The sequence below is a fragment of the Oncorhynchus kisutch genome, linkage group LG15, assembly GCF_002021735.2.
Source record: "Oncorhynchus kisutch isolate 150728-3 linkage group LG15, Okis_V2, whole genome shotgun sequence".
NCBI classification, from domain to species: domain Eukaryota; kingdom Metazoa; phylum Chordata; class Actinopteri; order Salmoniformes; family Salmonidae; genus Oncorhynchus; species Oncorhynchus kisutch.
The window spans coordinates 69,534,914-69,552,647 of NC_034188.2; positions in this window are offsets into that span (position 1 = coordinate 69,534,914).

Below are 17,734 nucleotides of genomic sequence, written 5' to 3' on the forward strand. Positions count from 1 at the left end.
TCGGCTGAATTGAAATGGACTGGATTTAAATAGTGTTGACATTTTCAGACTTAGCCCTGAATACTCCTGTATTATTTGATTAGTAATACATGGTATTTTTGCCAACTTCCAGAATCCATATTTCTTAAATGGTCAGGAAAGGAAAACCAGCTGTCCATATCAAATAGACTCGACTATCAGGTGCATGTGTTATTTTATTTTACAGTGTAAAGGAGTAAAACTGAACTGAGTGTGTTCTATTAACTGTACTGTGGATAATGTCTCCAAACTTATTCGACGACAGACAATACCAATCCACTGATAATGAACTCTGTGAATCATGTGGTTGGTTGCGTGGGGGATCTGCATGCATCCGTCTTATCATGGGTATCAGAGGAAGAAAATGAAGAGGCGACTCCGTGATGCTGGCCTTCTAGGTAGAGTTCCTCTGTCCAGTGTCTGTGTTCTTTTGCACATCTTAATCTCTTATTTTTATTAGCCAGTCTGAGATATGGCCTTTTCTTTGCAACTCTGCCTAGAAGGCCAGCATCCCTGAGTCGCCTCTTCACTGTTGACGTTGAGACTGGTGTTTTGAGGGTACTATTTCATGGAGCTGCCAGTTGAGAACTGCGTCTGTTTCTCAAACTAGACACTCTAATGTACTTGTCCTCTTGTTCAGTTGTGCACCGGGGCATCCCACTCCTCTTTCTTGTCTGGTTAGGGCCAGTTTGCACTGTTCTGTGAAGGGAGCAGTACACAGCCTTGTACAAGATCTTCGGCAATTTCTCGCATTGAATAGCCTTCATTTCTCAGAACAAGAATAGACTGATGAATTTCAGGAGAAAGTTCTTTGTTTCTAGCAATTTTGAGCCTGTAATCGAACCCACAAATGCTGATGCTCCAGATACTCAACTAGTCTCAAGAAGGACAGTTTTATTGCTTCTTTAATCAGGACAACAGTTTTCAGCTGTGCTAACATAATTACAAAAGGTTTTCAAATGATCAATTAGCCATTTGATCAACTTGGATTAGCTAACACAACGTGCCATTGCAACACAGGAATGATGGTTGCTGACAATGGGCCTCTGTACGCCTATGTAGATATTACATTTAAAAAATCAGCCGTTTACAGCTTAAATTGTCATTTACAACATTAACTATGTCTACACTCTATTTCTGATCAATTTGATGTTATTTTAATGGACAAAAAATGTACTTTTCTTTCAAAAACAAGAGCATTTCTAAGTGACCCCAAACTTTTGAACGGTAGTGTACATTTTAGCATTTCAATATGGAAATTAAGAAGCGGAATACTAAACATTGCATGCATACCATTATCTTGAATCTTAATCAGAAAGACAAATAAACAAGACATGCATTACATAATTGGAAAACAAAGATTACAACTATGAATATACTTTCTACACCAAGCCTGTTTCTGAGGAAAACAACACCCACATAGACAGTGTATATTTCCAGTTTCAACCAATCAATAATTAGCTGGGAGGGATGTATCTATTGTATCAGAGGCCCCATGGAGACTACTTTGATCTGCTGTGTATCGAATGATTATGCTCAGAATGAATCGTATGCACACAGAAATGCCACGGAGGAGAAAGAGGACGTTGGAATGAAATGGAGATAATGATGCATATTTTCTGTGGCTGCTTGTGCTTTTATAGAGTAGATACTGAAAACAATTATGAATTGTGGTGAATTAAACACTCCGGGTCACTGACGAGCAAGTGCATTCCAAACCAAGTAAAAACTCCGGCAACAACCTCTAAGAAAGAGCAGATGATCCGAGTGCTGAATAAAGCTAAAAGTAAAGAGGGAAAAGATGTTGTGTTATCTGAGAATTGTTTTGTCTTCAGGCATACTGAAACAAAATAGCCTGTGGATGGAAAATGTTAGCTAAAAAGCATTAAATGGACATGAATAATTAAAGGAAAACTCCACCACAATTCTTTGGTATTTGGTTCATTAATCCATGGTTGACATAATCCCAAAAAGTGTTCAGGATATGTAACTTTTTGAAAATATAGAAAACCATCACCATATGATCCCTTTAGCATTTTGGGTTGATTTCTGTATTTTGAAAGTTACACATCTTGAAAACTGTATTGGGACTACAGCATTTGTCTTTGCTTTGCTGAAGTGTAAGTCCAGCAGAGCATGAAAGCCCCCAAGCATGTAGGGATGCTTAGTGGTGCCTCATTTAATTAGTTACATGGATTCTATGCTCCATACTGTAACCAAATGGGGGGGGGGGCATGCCCCAGAATAGATGTAATGAATGTTCCATTTATGACATGATATAGTACACTGTCTTTGTAGTTCTTTCCAGATGTCTTTTAACCTGGGCATCAATGGACAGAAGCATTTCATTGTTATTTAGGTCACACGGTCCGTTGATCACCAAGCATATGATTTAGGAGAGTGCAGAATAAGAGCAGCTAGGATGTGTGTCACTGTGACTATATATCAAAGGGACCCAATAGTCTGGGGAGAGAGATTTGTACTCATGTACTCTACTGTATTGATTTTTGCTAATACTATAGCTGGCTATTGATATTCCCACCGGTGGAGCATATAGGACACCCTGCATTTGGTCAAATGAAGGCAGATCTGCCTGAGTAGTAAGAATGTTCAGTCTGTGATATTGAGCTTGGTCTGTGTGTGAGTCTGTGTGTGAGTGTTTGTGTGTGTTTGCCCCTCCATACTCATGCATTCATGTGTGAAGAGGCTGGAGAGATTCATGGCTTAGTGGTATTAGTTAGGAGGCTGTGATTGAAGATGGAGCCTCAATAATGAAGAAAAGTGTTTATGAACAAATACAGGAGGCTGAGGTAACTACTCAGATTTTGTATAATTTTCACTTTTTTGCCTTTGTTTAGATTGCACAGTAATCTGGGTCCAATGTGACTCTTTAATTTCCTGTGCCCTTTTTAGTTACCAATCTGTCTCAGCAGCTCGTCCAGTGGTGTGCCATTAGCACATTCTCCCAGAGGTGGCGGTGTGAAATCAGCCGGAACATTCACCTGTGAAGCTGTGAAATCAATAAAAGGATTCAGTCCCTGGCTCGGCAGTTTGCGGAAAGAAACGAGGGTACAAACAACAAACTTTCGAAGACAAATGTGCAAGGCTGTGTTTAGTTCAATTTTGCGTAATTCTCTGTTTTCTCATTCTGATTCTAGAAGTCCCCTGACCAGAGACAGTATTCTGGGTAACCTGGTCAGCCTGTAAACAATTATAGATCTCCCTCCATGCACTATGCATATTCCATCCATTCTAATGATCTGGTCGTGTGGTGCAAGGACAACAACATCTCCTTCAATGTGATCAAGGCAAATGAGATGATTGTGGACTACTGGAAAAGGAGGGCCCCATTCTCATCGACGGCTGTAGTGTAGCGGGTCGGGAGTTTCACGTTCACATCACCAACAAACTACCATGCTCCAAACACACTAAGACAGTCATGAAGAGGGCACGACAAAGCCTATTCCCCACCTCAGGAGACTGAAAAGATTTGGCATGGGTCCTCAGATCCTCAAAAGGTTCTACAGCTGCACCACCGTGAGCATCCTGACTGGTTGAATCACTGCCTGGTATGGCAACTGCTTGGCTTCTGACCACAAGGCACTACAGAGTGTAGTGCGTACGGCCCAGTATATCACTGGTGGCCAAGTTTCCTGCCATCCAGGACCTCTATACCAGGCGGTGTCAGAGGAAGGCTCTACAAATTGTCAGACTCCAGCCACCCTAGTCATAGACTGTTCTCTCTGCTACCGAATGGCAAGCGTAACTGGAGCGCCAAGTCGAAGTTCAAAAGGCTTCTTAACAGCTTCTTCCCCCAAGCCATAAGACTCCTGAACAGCTAATCAAAATCTCCCCAGACCCCTCTTTTACATTGTTGCTCCTCTGTTTACAATCTATGCATAATCACTTGAATTAACTCCTACATCTACATATTACCTCAATTACCTCAACTATCCGGCACATTGACTCTGTACCGGTACCCCCTGTATATAGCCTCGCTTGTTATTTTGCTACTGCTGTTAACTTATTTGTTACTGTTATTTTCTACTTTCTATGTTTTACTTATATATTTTTTTTACTTCACACTTATTAGTATTTATTTATTTTCTTAACTTCTTAAAGCATTGTTGGTTAAGGGCTTGTAAGTAAGCATGTGACAAATAACATTTGATTTGATTTGATTTAATCAATGCTGTGCTGCATATTTTCCTGAGACATGGGATATTGCTAATATATTGCCTGTGTGCAGTGGCCGGAAGGGCATTATGGACATGATGCCTAGTGCCAATACTTCTCTCTGAAGACATTAGTACTTTAACATTTGACCTTGAAGACAGATCCATTTCTGGAGAATTGGCAATGGTCCATGGAAAGAGTACCTTGTAGCACATCACAGAAGTATATTGTAACAGAATGTCATAATGGATGGCTTTGAACTATTATTTGTGTAACATTCTGAGAAAAGAGGCCTGAAATGGGTTGGAATGGCCACCCTCCAACCACACACATACCTGCAGCCTTAATGCTCTACTGCATAATAGACTCATTTTATTTTTACTTTATGATTTAAAGTAACACATGTTACAATATGCTTGCCTCAGATGGAGCACCTGTATCTGAAAAAGAAACGTGTAAAGAATCCAAAGGCATTTCTTCCCAAGGAGTTTGCACCAAGTTAAGTGCTAGTAATTTGTTTGTTAGCTATCTCTGGCAAATATAATAGGATATTGGCTCTATTGGATTTCTGTCTCTGCTGCTCCTTTTCTTCTGAAAGTTATTGAGCCAGATGTATTGTGCCCTCTTAACAGCTCTCCAACCATCCCTCTCTCCAACCATCGCTCTCTCCTGCCATCATTCTCTCCTACAATCCCTCTCCTACCATCCCTCTCTCCTACCATCCCTCTCTCTTACCATCCCTCTCTCTTACCATAAATGTATCCTACCATCCCTCTCTCTTACCATCCCTTTCTCCTACCATCCCTCTCTCCTACCATCCCTCTCTCCTACATCCCTCTCTCTTACCATCCCTTTCTCCTACCATCCCTCTCTCCTACCATCCCTCTCTCCTACCATCCCTCTCTCTTACCATAAATGTATCCTACCATCCCTCTCTCATACCATCCCTATCTCCTACCATCCCTTTCTCCTACCATCCCTCTCTCCTACCCATCTCCTCTACTCCCTCCCTCCCTCCCTCCTACTCTCTCCCTCTCTCAGTTTCAGTGACATGGCCTCTTACATGAGCAGACTGCCAGTGTGTTCTGTGCCAACTGGGCTAGCTCTGGGGACACGGTGAGCAACCCTTTATCTCCTAGAAACAGACACGTCCTGTCGCCTCCTCAGGGGGCTGCTGTGGGAACGGAGGGAGAGTGAAGACCAGGAGGGGGCCAGCAGGTTCTCCTCTAATCCAAACCAAGAGCCTGACAAAAAAAACCTGCAGACACACACAAATGCACGCACACAAATAAACGAAGGCATGCACACACTTACATGCAGAATTACACAAGGGCACGGACACACACACACACACACAGTCACCCCCCCCCCACACACACACGCGCGCAAATGTGCACTAACACACACACACACAGTCAGCCGCTCTGGGCTCCCTGTGCTGAGGATGGTGGCGATTTATAATTCCTGTATTAATTAACATACCTTTCCCGCTCCCTCAGGGCAGCTGTCCCTTAATGTTAAATTACATTTTTTTTCCCCCTTCTCAGATTGCTCTCTCCTCAGTTACAACGGGCTTGAGTCAGACCTGAATAATGTCCTTTCAAAGAGAAACACTCTCTCTGTCTTTGTTTCCTAATCTCTCCTCTCACTGCCGTCAGGTCATTCATCTGCCAGGAATACGCTCCTCATTTCACAGGGATGATAGAAATGTATCAGTTCAGCTGAGCAGGCGACTGAGGGTACTTTACCTGCTGCTGCCTAGCAGGCATTGGCTCTGTTCTGTTGGCATTGTTCCACTTGTAGAGTTCCAGTTGAGGAACCACCTATCAGTAGCTCATTCCTAAAAGGTCTGAACTACATTTGAATTAAAACATGACTGAGGTATGATGTGTCCACTCCTGCCAATCATCTCAAACCTGTCAAGGAGAGGGCCTCCAGTGTTCCCGCTCATGCACTTGAAGGTGTGGCACTTGATACATACATAAGTCTGTTTGATCAGGACCTTTGGTATTTTATTAGCCAGCGTATACCTCCCCTTCTCCTGGCGCCATCTGGCAGCGGTGGCTCTGCTTACAGCATCACTTTCTCTGGTTAAATGTTTTTAATGGGTCCCTGGGACCTGGGTGACATGGTCGTCACATAAAGCACCACCAACATCAGCGCTTCGCAGTGCCAGTAACATAATGAACATATCAAACATGTCTGCCAAGGTCCAATAGGGGATATTGACAGCACACTCAGGAACCCTCTAAAAGGGCCCACAAAACCCTCGAGAAATAGCAGTGACTTTCAATGGGAGGGTGAAAATATAGAGGCAATTGAGCCCCTCTATGGTCTGTGTGTGCAGAGAGGTGATACAAGAATAATGTGCTGAAAATAAAGTTAATCATATTCCTGCAGGTTTGTAGTCCAGGGGGACGATAATGAATATTAAACGGCTACTCTCCCTATTCTTTTTATAAGCATATTCTCTATGAATTATTAGGGTCATGCTGTAATTTGGCGGACCCTTCGCTCACTAGAGCGCTCACTGCATTTTTACCATGACCTCTCCCCAAACACACATTTGCGCCAACCCTGCATTTCTAGTGGATGTGTTTTTTTTTCTCCATCAGTGCTCGTTCGGACCTCACTTTCATCCACAGCTTTTTCTATTAGTCATCAAAAAAGTTCTGGATGATCGAGTCCGTTGCCTTATCTGTAGGATTTTGTTTGTCTTCTCTGAGCTGCTTGATCCTCTCTGTGACGGGTGGACCAGGCAGGTTGGATCAGGCACTGACGGGGTGGAAAAGTTTACTTTGTGTGATTTTAACAACCGGGTTATAGCCTAGTCTTAGGCCAGTTCAGCTCTATTTCTGTAGAGATACACATCGAATGGCAAAGGCTGCCACATTTCTCATTATATTTGGAAAGTTCTTGTGCATTACACACATGATGGCCCTCATACCTGCGCTGTGTGGAGGATATTGTCTCATACCTCCTGCCTCTTTTTTTTTTTCTCCATGCCATGCTCCATCATTTTAAAAATAGTAACACACGTCAGCATTCAAACCTGCACACTTAGAACAGATGTGATAAATACAAAACATGTTGTGTTAGACATCTGTGTCTAGTTAGGGAAGACACATGTTGTTACTTTTAACACAACCACCCTGTTGTTACTTTTAACCCAATAACCGTGTTGGCTCATTTATCACATGATTTGTGTTCATTTTAAAAGTAACTAAACAAGACTCCTTCTCCTGGCCCCACTGTGGTAAGACAGGATACAGACAGACTATGTATAGGGAACACTACTAATGGAAAAAAAACACAATAAATGGTCTAGTTTAAGCAGAGAATGACCATGGGATAAGAAACAAACAGTAATGAAGGTTTCATAGTTTCATATTTCACCAGATGATGACACAATTTGTAAGCAGTTCAGTTCAGACAAACCAACATTTCTTTTCCACCCACTTTCTGTTTCTTTTTCTCGCATCCCCACACATTTCCACAAACCCTCTGAAGTTAGGTCATCCATGTGAAATGAGAGGCATCCATAATGATATGCACACCCCCTAGTCCAGTGGGATCTATCCCCGATCTGCTAGCCATGGTTGCAGTGAGGAGGGAGTGCTCTGTTTGTCCATATTAACTTGTCAGGACCAGAGGATGGGGCCGGCATCATCAGCATTCCTCCTCTGACCCAGGCTACTGCATTAGCTTAGAAACACCAGTCGGGGGAAAGAGGGGGAGAAAATGCTGTGATCTGCATACAACTACAAACAAGCAGCCCGCTCACAGACTTCCCTCAATTACTGCGGCTCTTGGAACACAAGCAGTTTATTCAAATGGCTGAACCATCAGAAACCTCAAAGAAGAACAATTTCAGGATGGTCCCCAGAGCTTAGAGATTAGGTAGCATTTTGTTATTATGTTGTGTTTGCTATAGAGTACTCACTAGGGGAGCAACTTTTAGAAGTGGGGGGACATAACTTGGCAAGGGGTCTGAGGCTCCACCCATTTTTCACATTTCTACCCAATCTAATATGACAATGGCCCTTCTAGCCGTCTCTATTTAAAACAAAAAGTAAGCAAAAATGACCACAGCCATCAAGCTAGGTAGGAGACCATTATTACATTTGTTTAAGTTATTGATAAGACTGAAATAGATCAATGATAATTCAATAATCAATATCACCTTTAACCAATAGCCAAACAAATGAACACGTCTTACAAATAAAGTACAAAGACTTTTGATTGTCTTTATCAAGACATAATCTATATCAGATTTAAGCCAGACCGCCCAGCCTGTCACGTGCTCCCTCTCCGGCCTCTTAGTCACCACGCTGCTCGTTAGGGCGCACACATGTCACCATCATTACACGCATCAGTGCATAATGTCACTCACCTGGACTCCATCACCTCCTTGATTATCTGCTCTATATACAGTTGGAGTCAGAAGTTTACATACACCTTAGCTAAATACATTTAAACTCAGTTTTTCACAATTCCTGACATTTAATCCAAGTAAATATTCACGAGTTAGGATCACCACTTTATTTTAAGAATGTGAAATGTCAGAATAATAGTAGAGAGAATGACTTATTTCAGCTTTTATTTCTTTCATCACATTCCCAGTGGGTCAGAAGTTTACATACACTCAATTAGTATTTGGAAGCATTGCCTATAGATTATTTAACTTCAGTAAAACGTTTTGGATAGCCTTCCACAAGCTTCCCACAATAAGTTGGGTGAATTTTGGCCCATTCCTCTTTACAGAGCTGGTGTAACAGAGTCAGGTTTGTAGGCCTCCTTGCTCGCATACGCTTTTTCAATTCTGCCCACACATTTTCTATGGGATTGAGGTCAGGGCATTGTGATGGCCACTCCAATACCTTGACTTTGTTGTCCTTAAGCTATTTTGCCACAAATTTGGGAGTATGCTTGGGTCATTGTTTATTTGGAAGACCGATTTGCGAGCAAGCTTTAACTTCCTGCCTGATATCTTGAGATGTTGCTTCAATATATCCACACAATTTTCCTGCCTCATGATGCCATCTATTTTGTGAAGTGCACCAGTCCCTCCTGCAGCAAAGCACCTCCACAACATGATGCTGCCACCCCAGGGCTTCACGGTTGGGATGGTGTTCTTTGGCTTGCAAGCCTCCCCCTTTTCCCTCCAAATGTAACGATGGTCATTATGGCCAAACAGTTCTATTTTGTTTGATCAGACCAGAGGACATTTCTCCAAAAGTACGATTTTTGTCCCCATGTGCAGTTGCAAACCATAGTCTGGCTTTTTTATGGAGGTTTTGGACTTGGTTTACTGTGGCTATAGATACTTTTCTACTGGTTTCCTCCAGCATCATCACAAGGTCCTTTGCTGTTGTTCTGGGATTGATTTGCACTTTTTGCACCAAAGTACATTCATCTCTAAGAGACAGAACGTGTCTCCTCCTGAGCGGTATGACGGCTGCGTGGTCCCATGGTGTTTATACTTGCATACTATTGTTTGTACAGATGAACATGGTACCTTCAGGCATTTGGAAATTCCTCCCAAGGTTGAACCAGAATTGTGGAGGTCTACAATTTTTGGGGCAGATTTCTTTTGATTTTCCCATCATGTCAAGCAAATAGGCGCTGAGTTCGAAGGTATGCCTTGAAATACATCCACAGTTACACCTCCAATTGACTCAAATGATGTCAATTAGCCTATCAGAAGCTTCTAAAGCCATGACATAATTTTCTGGAATTTTCCAAGCTGTTTAAAGGCACACTTAGTGTGTGTGAACTTCTGACTCACTGGAATTGTGATACAGTGAATTATAAATGAAGTAATCTGTCTGTAAACAATTGTTGTAAAAATTACTTAGTAGATATCCTAATTGACTTGACAAAACTATAGCTTGTTAACAAGAAATTTGTGGAGTGGTTGAAAAACTAATTTTAATGACTCCAACCTTCGTGTATGTAAACTTCCGACTTCAACTGTATGTCACTCCCTTTGGTTTCTTCCCTGTCTGTTGGTTGTTTTGTATTGTGTGTCGTTCATTCATTAAATGTATTCACTCCCTGAACTTGCTTCCCGACTCCCAGCACACATGTTATAAAATGACGCCTCAAAGGGAAGCATCAGGGAGTTTTTTAGATTTTGTGTTGGAGGCGATGACAGAACTGGAGCTACCTGGGTGGCCTCAGCCAGTTTGTCAGATTCCCATGCCCAGCCAGTCTCATCAGCTTCTCAAGCCTCAGCCGGTTCGTCTGGTTTCTGCACCTCAGCAGAGGCGACCGGTCCGCTCCTGATCCCCGGGATCATCCCTGTGGTTGATGTCCTGTGGCTGGAGCCGCGCACCAGGGAGGGAGTACTGTCACGTATGCTCTCTCTCTGGCGCTCTAGGTCATCATGCTCCCGCGCCTCAGCCAGATCGATAGGTTCCCACGCCTTAGCAGAGGTGACCGGTCTGCTCCTGAACCTCGGGATCGTCATTTTGGTCGGCATCTTGAGGCTGAGGCCGTACGTCGGGGAGAGAGTACTGTCACGTGTGCTCCCTCTCCGGCCTCTAGGTCACCAGGCTGCTCATTATGGCGCACACCTGTCACCATCGTTATGCTCATCAGAGCACAATGACACTCACCTGGACTCCATCACCTCCTTGATTACATGCCCTATATATAATCACTGCCTTTGGTTCCTTCCCCAGGCGTTATTGTTTCTGTTTCATGTCTGTGCATTGTGTTTTGTATTATATTTGTTCATTCATTCCCTTACTCCCAGAGCACACGTTACACAGCCAGCCCGATGCACCTGCATGCCCAACCTCCACCAATCTAGTTAATAACTCAACTCTCTCCCCAACACAACTTCCTTTCAATTTAAATTCGTTTTTTGTCTAAAGGGAAAGGTTTGAACATCCAACGTTTAATAAAAACACATTAACCTCCTACACATTAACACATAGAAACAGTACATCCTCCATATAATTCATATCATAGGCTTACTAGTACTGTAGAGCTATTTTTACTGACATGCAATACAGCTGTGTCACCCCATCCTGCCCATAGGGGACCACGGTCCCGCAGTGCCCCAACACACCCCACTCAGCTTTAGGATCTTAGTGAAACATTCATTATTGGTTGCAGGTGTGTTAGGCCAAGGCCAGACTGACAACCAACAGTTCGGCAGAACCACAGGGCCAGGGCTGAGCAGCCCAGCAGCTAGGGATTGCCTAAAAATGTATCGCCCCTAATGTTGACATATTTTCAATACAGCCTCCTTTCGTCTTACAGAATTCCATATCAGGAATCAAGACCTTATGAAAGTTGCACAGTACAACCTTGTAATATACCCTTGTTATATTATCTTGTAATAAATCAAATCTGGTGATACACAACTTGGTGATACACAACATTTCTGCCATCCATTGTGACGCTGTTGAACGCCGAAAACTGAACGAGAGACCTCGGGTTATTGTTTTTGTGAAGATGACAGTGTTTTTATATGCTTTTATTTTATTTTGGATCCTGCGGCTTAGTTGGGCTTAGTTGCTGTGAGTGCTGCTGTCTGTCCCGGGGCGCTCAAGATTCCGCAGAGGGGGGGAGACACGGAAGCCTAGCTATTGAATGTTTCCAGCACTGCAGGAGCTGTGTTTACTTTGATTTGTTCAGGGACAATGTGGACCGCACTGACTTTCAATGTAGCAACTGCTTGCTTGCGGAGGACTACAGGGGCACTAGCTACTGGGGAACCCACTCCTGCCTACTTTTTTTTCAACTTTTTCTTCCACCCCAGTAGCCGGATGCCACTCTGGTCTGGTGGAAATGTTGCCGCCGTGTCGGCTCTCAATAGCTGACTGGCCGGTGCTCGGCAGGGTTCCATCCCCAAAGGGGTCTCTCCCTTCCCTGGAGAACGGAGCTGTTCTCAACCCAACCAACCAGCCATGGAGATACGTCACCCACCGTGGAAGGCAAAGACAGCATCCTCTGGCAATTGGGGTCTCCTTGGAGATGTTGAGCTGTGACCTGACACAATGGATCTGGAGGTACCTGCGTCTTCGTTCTCTGTTCTGTCTCCCTCTCCTGTGGCTTCTACCTCGGGTTCAGATCCTCTGAGCTCCCACCCTCATCAGACCGTGAGACTGCCTGAGAGACAGACCCATTTAACATCGCCAGCTGTCATCATAGGCAGCTTTATGGTGAGAAACATCTCGGTTCCCAGGGCAAAAGCCCTGGGCTACCCAGGAGCACGAGTACAGGACAGCACAAGGCTGCGTCCGACTGTTCTACGACAGATAGTGGGAGCTGACGCTGTCGTAGTCCATGTGGGGTCAAATGAGATCAGGAGGGCTAGCTCAGAACATCTGAAAATTGATTTTAAAGAATGGATTATAGCATTCAAAGACTCGGCCAGTCATTTCAGGTCCAGTAACATCGTTGGGCCATGGGTGTGAAAGATTCAGCAGACCACTGGCCTTACACATTTGGAAAAAATATTTTTGTAGTTCTGCTGGAGTCACTTTTATAGATATCTTTGACACCTTCTGGAAACAGAAGACACTCTACAGGAAAGACGGAGTCCATCCAAATAATCTTGGCCCTTTGACTCTGTCCACGAATTTCAAGGCTGTGTTGAAACAAAGACATATCAATGACCCAAGACCAGCTCTGCTAATCCCTACCATTGAGACAATGAGTCATCATAATGCTGCGTTAAATGTACATTATCCTAAGGTCGTTGTTAGACACAATGTAAGTAACTTAATTCATTTCCCCTTAGTTTCCCTGAATACCTTTGTTAATCTTACAGCTATTGGATGCAGTAATCATGAGTCTATGAACGAGAGTTGCACTGTTAGCACTGAGGCAGTATGTCCTAGTAGGAAGACCACTTTGTGCAGCTCACCCAGCACTATGAAGTCTACTTCTGATAAGCTACCCAGTAAAGCATTAAAAACAATTAACTTCTCGCCAACAGTCAGTGAAATTGCAGGGCGCCAAATTCAAAACAACAGAAATCTCATAATTAAAATTCCTCAAACATACAAGTATTATACACCATTTTAAAGATACACTTCTTGTTAATCCAGCCAGTGTCTGATTTCAAAAAGGCTTTACGGCGAAAGCACACCTTGTGATTATGTTAGGTCAGCACCTAGCCACCTAGCCACAGAAAACATACAGCCATTTTCCAAAGAAGGAGAGGTGTTACAAAAGACAGAAATAGCGTGAAAATGAATCACTAACCTTTGATGATCTTCACCGGATGGCACTCCCAGGACTCCATGTTAGACAATAAATGTGTGTTTTGTTCGATAAAGTTAATCTTTATGTCCAAAAACCTTTTTGTTCGAGCGTTTAGCCCAGTAATCCAAATGCATAATGCTTGAGCGCTTAGTTCAGACAAAAAGTCAAAGAAGTTATATTACAGTTCGTACAAACATGTCAAACGATGTACAGAATCAATCTTTAGGATGTTTTTATCATAAATCTTCAATAATGTATCAACCCGACAATTCCTTTGTCTTTAGAAATGAAAAGGAACGCAGCTCACTCTCACGGCCGTCCGCCTGACTTAGCTCATGGCATTCTGCCAGACCCCTTATTCACTCCCCCTTCACAGTAGAAGCCTGAAACAAGGTTCTGAAGACTGTTGACATCTAGTGGAAGCCTTAGGAATTGCAATATGACCCCATAGACACTGTATATTGGATAGGCAAAGACTTGAAAACCTCCAAACCTCAGATTTCCCACTTCCTGGTTGGATTTCTTTCAGGTTTTTTGCCTGCATTATGAGTTCTGTTTTACTGACAGACATAATTCAAACAGTTTTAGAAGCTTCGCAGTGTTTCCTATCCAAATATCCAAATAATATGCATATATTAGCTTCTGGGCCTGAGTAGCAGGTAGTTTACTCTGGGCACCTTATTCATCCAAGCTACTCAATACTGCCCTCCAGTCCCAAATAATTTTTAAGCAACCCAGAAAAGTGCTACACATAGCCCATTTTAAGACAAGCAGCCTGAGAAACAAGGTCCATGAAGTCAATAACTTGCTTGGAACAGATGGCATTCATATTCTGACTATTTCTGAAACTCTCTAAGATAATACAATGGTAGCAATACATGGTTATAACATTTACCGAAAATACAGAGATGCCAACGGGGGCGGTGTTGTGGTCTATATAAAAAAACACAGTCCTGTACAGCTTAGAGAATATATCATGTTAAATACTGTTGAAGTAATATGTCTACAGGTTCATCTGCCTCACCTAAAGCCCATTCTTGTGGGAAGCTGCTATAGACCACCAAGTGCTAACAGTCAGTATCTGTATGTGATATCAACAGAGGTATATTTTCTGGGTGATTTTAAATATTGACTGGCTCTCATCAAGCTGCCCACTCAAGAAAAAAATTCAAACTGTAGCCAGTGCCTGAAAGCTGGTTCAGGTTGCCAGTCAACCTCCCAGGGTATTTACAAACAGCACAGGAATTTACAAACAGCAGGAATTAAATAATCAACATGTATATACTTATGATGCAGAAATTTGTTTTAAAGCAGTATCAAAATCCATATAATGTAGTGATCACAATTTCATAGCCATATCTTGGAAAACCAACGTTCCAAAGGCTGGGCCTAATATAGTGTATAAGGTCATACAATAGGTCATACAATAAGTTTTGTAGTGATTCTTATGTTGATGATGTAAAGAATATTTGCTGGTCTGTGGTGTGCAATGAGGAGCAACCAGACGATGCACTTGACAGATTCATGAAATTGCTTATTCCAGTTACTAATAAGGACGCACCCAATCAGGAAAATGATCAGGAAAATGACTGTAAAAACTGTTAAATCCCCTTGGATTGATGAGAAATTGAAAAAGGGTATAGTTGAGAGGGATGAGGCAAAAGGTATGTATAAGTCTGGCAGCCCAACTGATTGGCAAATGTACTGCAAATTAAGAAATCATGTGACTAAGCAAAATAGAAATAAAAATAAAGTATACTATGAAACAAAGATACATTATATAAAGAATGATAGTTAAAAGCTTTGGAACAACTTAAATGAAATTTTTGGGGAAAAAAGCTAACTCGGCTCCATCATTCATTGAATCAGATTTCTAATTGATCGCAAAACCCACAGATATTGCCAACTACTTTAATGACTTTTTCATTGGCAAGATAAACAAGCTTAGGGATGACATGCCAGTAACAAACACTGACACTACACACCCAAGGATATTTGACAAAATGATGAAAGACAAAACATTTACTTTTCAATTATGTAAAGTCAGTCCGGAAGAGGTGAACAAAGTATTGTTGTCTATCAACAATGACAAGCAACTGGGGTCTGACAATCTGGATGGAAAATTACTGAGGATAATAGCGGATGATATAACCACTCCTATTTGCCACATCTTCAATTTAAGCCTACTAGAAAGTGTGTGCCCTCAGACCTAGAGGGAAGCTAAAGTCGTTCCGCTACCGAAGAATAGTAAGCTCCCCCCCATTTGTACTTGCCATTTACCTTCATTGCACACGTATACATCCCACTTAATAACATCAATCGTAATTAATTGTTTCTCTTGTATATTTTTTATACTCTTTCATTTGCACTTCTGGTCAGATGCTAACTGCATTTCGTTGTACTGTACTTGTACTTGTCCAATGACAAAGTCTAATCTAATTAATCTAAAGTGCTCCTTATTGGCTCAAATATCAAATCAAATCAAATCCAATTTTATTTGTCACATACACATGGTTAGCAGATGTTAATGCGAGTGTAGCGAAATGCTTGTGCTTCTAGTTCCGACAATGCAGTAATAACGAACAAGTAATCTAACTAACAATTCCAAAAAACTACTGTCTTATACACAGTGTAAGGGGATAAAGAATATGTACATAAGGATATATGAGTGAGTGATGGTACAGAGCAGCATAGGCAAGATACAGTAGATGATATCGAGTACAGTATAACATATGAGATGAGTATGTAAACAAGGTGGCATAGTTAAAGTGGCTAGTGATACATGTATTACATAAGGATGCAGTCGATGATATAGAGTACAGTATATACGTATGCATATGAGATGAATAATGTAGGGTAAGTAACATTATATAAGGTAGCATTGTTTAAAGTGGCTAGTGATATATTTACATCAATTCCCATTATTAAAGTGGCTGGTGTTGAGTCAGTGTCATTGACAGTGTGTTGGCAGCAGCCACTCAATGTTAGTGGTGGCTGTTTAACAGTCTGATGGCCTTGAGATAGAAGCTGTTTTTCAGTCTCTCGGTCCCAGCTTTGATGCACCTGTACTGACCTCGCCTTCTGGATGACAGCGGGGTGAACAGGCAGTGGCCTGTTCACCCCGGCAAATAGCCGACCAATCAGCCTGTTACCAACCCCTAGTAAACTTCTGGAAAAAATTGTGTTTGATCAGATACAATGCTATTTCAGAGTAAACAAATTGACAACAGACTTTCAGCACGCATATAGGGAAGAACACTCAACAAGTACAGCACTTACACAGATGACTGATGATTGGCTGATAGAAATGTATGATAGACTTCAGTGCACCTTTCGACATTATCGATCACAGTCTGCTGCTGGAAAAACATATGTTATGGCTTTACAGCCCCTGCTCTAATGTGGATAAAGACTTACTTGTCTAACAGAACACAGAGGGTGTTCTTTAATGGAAGGCTCTCAAACATAATCCAGGCAGAAGCAATAATTCCCCCGGGCAGCTGTTTAGGCCCCTTGCTTTTTCAATCTTTGCTAATGACATGCCACTGGCTTTGAGTAAGGCCAGTGTGTCTATGTATGCAGATTACTCAACACTATACACGTCAGAATGGTGAGCAAGGAATAAGTTAGTCCTAAATATTTCCAAAACGAAAAGCAATGTATTTTGTACAAATCATTCACTAAACCCTAAATCTCAACTACATCTCTTCATGAATAATGTGGAAATTGAGCAAGTTGAGGTGACTAAACTGCTTGGAGTAATCCTGGATAGTAAAATGTCATGGTCAAAACATATTGACACAACAATAACTAAGATGGGGAGAAGTCTGTCCATAATAAAGCGCTGCTCTGCCTTGTTAACAACACTATCATCAAGGCAGGTACTATAGGCCCTGATTTTGTCACACCTGAACTACTGTTCAGTCATGTGGTCAGGTGCCACAAAGAGAGACGTGGGAAAATTGCAGTTGGCTCAGAAGAGGGCAGCACGGCTGGCCCTTAAAAGTACACGGAGCACTAACATTAATGACATGCATGTCAATCTCTCATGGCTCAAAGTGGAAGAGAGACTGACATCCTCATTATTATTAAGAGGTGTTGACAAGCTGAAGGTACCAAGCTGCCTGTTTAAAATACTAGCACACAGCTTGGACACCCATGCTTACCCGACAAGACATGCCACCAGAGGTCTCTTCACAATTCCCGAGTCCAGAACAGATTATGGGAAGCACACAGTACTACATAGAGCCATGACTACATGGAACTCTATTCCACATCAGGTAACTGATTCAAGCAGTACAATCCGATTTAAAAA